The sequence below is a fragment of the Chrysochloris asiatica genome, unplaced genomic scaffold (assembly GCF_000296735.1).
Source record: "Chrysochloris asiatica unplaced genomic scaffold, ChrAsi1.0 scaffold00057, whole genome shotgun sequence".
Taxonomy (NCBI): domain Eukaryota; kingdom Metazoa; phylum Chordata; class Mammalia; order Afrosoricida; family Chrysochloridae; genus Chrysochloris; species Chrysochloris asiatica.
This window is the reverse complement of record NW_006408575.1, coordinates 1148463-1154857: the sequence shown is the minus strand read 5'-3', so window position 1 is coordinate 1154857 and position 6395 is coordinate 1148463. Positions and strand designations below refer to the sequence as shown.

Here is a 6395-nt window from a genome sequence, read left to right as displayed (position 1 = left end):
GCCTCATTTTCCGGCACCACATCTGACAGTGTTTCTGTGTTATTCATAGGTTTTCAGTGACTAAATATTTGGATGAAGTTCGTCACTTCTTCCTAGTCTGTCTTTGTCTGGAAGCTCATCTGAAACCTGTCCACCATAGATGACCGTACTTGTATTTAAAATACCGGTGGCATAGTTTTCAGAATCACAGCAACTTACAAGCCACCACAGTATGACAAACTGACAGACGAGTGGTGGGTGCTTTAGGTGAGGTTAAAGGAGCTATTTGAGTGTAAAAAGTGAGTTGATTTGAAGAATAATGTTAAGTAAATAACAGTCCAAGTCACACACCATTATGGCAGAAAGAATGAAGGGAGTGCTTAAATAATTAAGGTTTGGGATGTTGTTGTTGTTAAGAGCCATTGAGTCATAGTGGCCAACTCACAGTGACCCCAAATAGGGTTTCTGAGGAGCAGCTTGTGGGTTTGAACTGCTGACCTTTTGGTTAACAGTCGAGTACTTATCCTATAGCGTCATACCAGGACTCCCAAAAGTTTGGGATACTCAGCATTAACTCAATTTTGAAAATTGCATTTGTTTCCTAGTTTGCATATTTTAGTGGTGGGCCTCCAGTGGTGGGCCTCCTGGATCTAGATCCAGTGGATTATATTGAGGTGTTGATTATCCACTTCTCATCAGGAGATGCTTTTTCCTTTTTCCTACTGGAGCTAACTGGGGGGGGGGCGGCAAACTAGTTGCCCAGCCAGTAAAATGATCAACTGTTACCCTACAACTTAGGAGCCTTGAGTTGTAGTCTACGGAACTTAGGAAAAGTTCTTCTCTTTAATGTCTGCATCGCACTGAACCAGTAGTTTCTATATCAATTCCTTACAACTAGGGTTTCCCTAGGACACTTTCAATGCATGACTGTTGTCATAGCATAATTACAAATATGGTCCCCTTTTACTCTCAAAAGTGTCCCAGTTTTAACTATAAATTACAAGACTTCTCAAAACATCATAGAGCTGGAGCGAACACTGCGTCCTCGCTCCAGTGGTATTGAAATTGGAGTTGCTGGTTGGTTCTGAGCGAGGCGCAGACCTGACCATGGGACCTGAAGCCAGATTCCTTTGAAGCTCCCTGGGATGTCGGTATCCTTCTTACCAGACTGGCTGCAAAGCAGGGCAGAAGTGAATCAAGAGACTATCCAGAGGCTCCTGGAGGAAAATGACCAGCTGATTCGCTGTATCGTGGAGTATCAGAACAAAGACCCAGCAAAGGAGTGCAACCAGTACCAGCATGTGTTACACAGAAATCTCATTTATTTGGCTGCTATTGCAGATGTCAGACCAATCAGTGCTGCACAATCAGGGGAATCATCTTCCAGTTGACTGTTGTGGGAAGCAATTGACTATAACCCACCTCCTACAAAATGGAGACAGGATTACTACCAACTCAGCCGCTCCCAACATGAATGAAAAGTGTGTGAAGAAAGTTACCAAGTTAATGTTATCCTCAACACTCATATTTAATTAACTACATCCTTCAGTGGGTAAAGTGTTGGACTATTAACTGAAAGTTCAATGGTTCAAGCCCACTAGCAGCTTCGCAAGAGAAAGATACGGCACTCTACTACCATACAGATTTACAGCCTAGGAAACCCTAGGAAGCAGCTTTCGTTCTGTTCTATATGACTGTTGGGAGTCCAAATCGACTCGACAATGGTGGTGCATTTTTCAGCGTGAGCCAGGGTATCCTCTTCCCTGAAGTGGGAGAGTGCACTTTCAAGCCTATCATTTTAGTTTCAACCTAAATAGGAAACTGGGTAGGTATTAGACAAGTAGCAGGGGTTGGGGAGAGTCTTCACAGACCCTGCCAAATGGACCAATAACTGTGTTCCCTCTTCTGCCAGTCATGGTACCTATGACTGTTTTTTTCAGATTACTTTGGAATAAAGCTTTTCTTTTCATCAAAACAAAACAAAACATCATAGAGTTGGGATTAGGAAATAGACAAGCACTTCTTAGGAGCCACCCACATTCTTCTTGGATCAACTATCAACACTCGTGGAAGCAGCAGTCAAGAGATTAGACGATGTATTGCATTAGGCAAATCTGCTGCACAGGAACTTTTTAAAGTGTTGAAGAGCAGAGATGTCAGCTTGAGGACTAAGGTGCACCTGACCCAGCCATGATATTGTCAATAACCTCATATGGATGCGAAAGATGGACAATGAATAAGGAAGATCGTAGAAGAATTGATGCCACTGAGTTGTGGTGTTGGAGGAGAATACTAAAAGTGCCATGGACAGCCAAAAGAACCAATAGATCTGTTTTGGACTAAGTGCAGCCAGAGTGCTCCTTGGAGGCTAGGATGGCTAACCTTCGTCTCTCATACTTTGGACATATTGTCAGGAGGGAACAGTTGCTGGAGAAGGATGTCATGCTGGGTAAGATGGAGGGTCAGAGAAAAAAAGGAAGACCCCCAATGAGAAGGATCAGCCAGGTGGCATCATTGATGGTGTCAAGTGTGGCAGCAGTAATGAGGTTGGCCCAGGATCGGACATTGTTTCTTTCTGCTGTGTATGGGGTCGCTATGAGTCGGTTCGGACTCGGTGGCACCTGACAACAACAACAACAACCCACATTTTACCTACACATAGATACATATGTTAGGGTTCTATAAGGTCTCAATTGGGAAAGGAAATTGAACTAAATGAACTATGTGAAAAATCTTTTCTATCTTCAGGTTGGACAGCTTGACATTAAATTGATTCGGTCCCTGTAGGGTTTTCTTCTAAGGTCTTTGTGTGAAAGTGCTTTGATTTTACATCACTGTTTGCAAAGTCCCAGGAAGCAGGGAGTTAATTTTCCACAATAGCAGAACATTAGTATACTGATTACACTTTCCTAACCTCAGCCAGCCATTGTCCTCAGCCTCAATAGACTGAAGACTTCTGCAAGATAGCAGCTTTTCTTGTATCAGAGTTAGACTAAGAATTGAGATAACCCTATTCTTATGATTTTGGGGAATAGACCTTGGTATGAATTGAATTGTATCTTCTCAAAATATGTGTTGAAATGCTAATACAAGCCCTGGTAGTGTAATGGATTAAGAGTTGGGCTGCTAACAGCAAGGCCAGCAGATTGAATCTACGAGCCATTCTGCTGGAGAAAGATGAGGCTTTTTGCTCCTGTAAAGATTTACAGCCTTGGAAACCCTATACAGGTTCACTATGAGTTGGAATTGACTCCACGGCACACAACCATTATACCCGTAAATGGAGTCCTGGTGTGGCACTTTAGGACAAGCACTGGACTGCAAGATCAATTTGAATCGCAAGGTTTGAACCCACCAGCTGCTCCTCCGAAGCCTAATCCAAGGTCTCTGAGTTGGTGCCAGATCGATGGCACTTAACAACAACAATAACAATATCTGTAAATGAGTTAAGTGTTGGGGCTGCTACCTGCAAGATCAAGAGCTGCTCTGGGATAGAAAGATGAGGTTGTCTTCTTCCCTAAAGATTGACAGTCTTGGAACCTCTAAGGAGCAATTCCACTCTGTCCTAAGGGTGGCTCTGAGTTGGAATGAACTCAAGGACCTTGGCAGTGGTATACCTATAAATAAGACCTTGTTTGGAACTAGAAGTTTTCTTTTGGCATTTAATGAGGCCATGCAAGAGTAAGGTGGAACCTAAACCTAATTGCTTCTGAGCTATAAAAACAGCAGAATAAAGACTCAGACTCACACAAAAGAGGAAGAGGAAGTCAGATGATGGAAATAGATGCTTGTATAATCCCAGAAACGTGGAGGGTCACTGGCAGTTATTAGAAGCTAAAATAGAATGATTACTTGAAGTGTGCACTTCTACCCTCCTGAACTGTGAGAAAATAAATGCTTGTTCTTTAAAGCCACCCCCTTATGGTATTTCTGTTACAGCAGTTGTAGGTAGCTTAGACAGAACCTCTGCTCCAGTATTTGTCATTAACTTTAAAAATCATTATGTAACTCTGTATTTCACAAGCCACAGAGAGTCAAAAAAGAGGATCATCATAGTAACCACAAAACTGGCCCCACAATTCCTCCCCTTGAATCTAAAGAAAACATAGCTTAGACTCAAGCTCAGACTCTGCTTGTAATTGATTCAAATTCTAATGACTTTGGATTTGAGCTAATTATGTAAAATACAATGTATTACATACATAAACTAGTCCCTTTATTTATTGTTCAAATAATGAATGCATGATATAATATAGGAATCCTGGCGTGGCACTTTCGGATAAGAACTGGACTGTTAACCTCAAGGTCAGCAGTTCAAACTCATGAGCTGCTCCTCAGAAATCCTTTGGAGGTTCGCTATGAGCCAGAACTGACTCGGTGGCACTTAACGACAACATATTTAGGTATATGGATCACAATGATCTGATTTGGAAAAAAAGTGGTACTTTTTCATTGGAAACGTTTATAATGAAAAATACACCTCAACTTCAACCTAGAGCCCCGCTACCTGAAGAAACCACCTTCAACCGTTTTTTGTGTGCCCTCTCAGACACTTTTCATGTCCATATGCTAATGTTGTTAAGTTGTTAAGTGCCATTGAGTTGATTTTGACTCATAAAAAGATTTACAGGGTTTCTGTGACTGTAAATCTTTGCAGGATAAGAGAGTCTCATCTTTCTCCTATAGTGTGGCTAGTAGGCTCTAACTGTCGACTTTATTGTTCATAGTCCAGTGCTTATCATACAGAGCCACCATGCTCTCCATATACTGATATGTACATTTAAACATAATGTGTTTGAATTTGTTTCATGACTTTAATGTAATAAATGTCTGAGTTCCCAAACATGAGGTTGACTGTAAGTGAAATCTGTCATGGATAAAGGATTTGCCTACTTTGTTGTTAGCTGCCATCTTGTTAACACTACACTCAAGACAACTCCATGCAAAATGCAGTGAGAAGCTACCCAGTCTCACACTATCCCCATGATAGGTTATAGATCAGACTGCTGTGCTCCACAGCGTTTTCATTGGTTTTCCAGGCCTTTTTTCTATGTCAGTCTTAGTATGGAAGCCCCACTGAGACCTATTTAGCAATATACAAGCTGCCCTGAGATGGGTGAGGCTGTACATGAGGTGCAATTGAACCCGGATCTCACTCTTGAAAGATGAGAATTCTACCACTGAAACCCCAGTGCCTCATTATGCCTTCCTTAGGGTGGTGTAAGACTGTTGGGCTCTTACAGGATATGAGAATTAAGAAAGGCTGAGGCTTGATCATCATCGACCCTCCTCTTGTTCTGGTACAGGATGCTACTGGACACCACAGGTCCTCCGGATGGACTCAGTGGTGGCTGTCTTACTCTTTTTTTGTACTGATCTCAACGTTGGCTACAGGGACCCTCTCTGTTACTCTCTAGAGAACATGCTTAGAGCCCATGATTCATAGGCATGTCAGTAGTTCACAAAGTGTTCTGTAAAACTTGTGAAACCCTTCAATACTACTTAATCTTAGGGAAACTGTCATGTGGGTGGGGCTATTTCCTCACTTTAATTTTCTGTCATTTCTGGGAATACCTAGAGGAATCCCCAAAATGCCTAAAAAGGCTTGAGTGGAGTTTGTCATCTCCTCACTCAGTAACTTTTGATTTGGGCCCCGAAGCCAAAAACTATAGAATAAGACAATTCTATAGAATAATATAGATATAGGTAGAGGGTCAGAGAAAAAGAGGAAGACCCTCAACACGATGGATCGGTCAAGTGGCAGTATCGATGGACTCAAGAGTGGCAACAATATTGAGGGTGGCCCAGGATCGAGCAGTATTTTGTTCTGCTGTGCATAGTGTCACTATGAGTCAGTACCACCTCAATGGCACCTAACAACAACAACAACAACATAGAATAAGAGTGTCTGAAAGCTCTATCTGTAGGAATAGAAATATATGCTGGAAGCAAAGAACACAAAAACAAAAAGATAGTTCTTGTACTCAAGTAGCTCACTGCCTAAAGTGGAAGAAAGACAATTGAAAGACTTTAAACAAAGTATGTTAAGCATTAGCATAAAAGTATGCACAGGATGCCATAAGACACAAAAGAGATCTTTAAGTCAGATTAGAAGGGTGGCATCCTGCAAGGGTTCATGGAAGAAACAATACATACTTGTATATGAAAAAACTTAAGATCTTATTTTAAAAGGATGCAGCATTGAATCATGTGAAGTATCCAGACACTAGAATTAGACAAACCTGAGCTAGATTCCTGGCTCTGCCGTTTTCTAGTTATGTGACACTGGACAATTGACAATCCCTATACAACAAAACAAAACAAAACATAACAAAAGAGAGCCTGTTTCTGTGGAGTTGATTCTGACTCATGTTTACCCTGTGTGTGTCGGAGCAGATTTGTGCTTCGTGGGGTTT

The 6395-nt window shown here is 41.7% G+C and overlaps 1 pseudogene; it reads left to right on the top strand.

Moving 5' to 3' along the window:
• The first annotated feature begins 1124 nt into the window (after positions 1 to 1124).
• Positions 1125 to 1370, top strand: LOC102829323 (annotated as a pseudogene).
• Positions 1371 to 6395: the final 5025 nt, after the last annotated feature.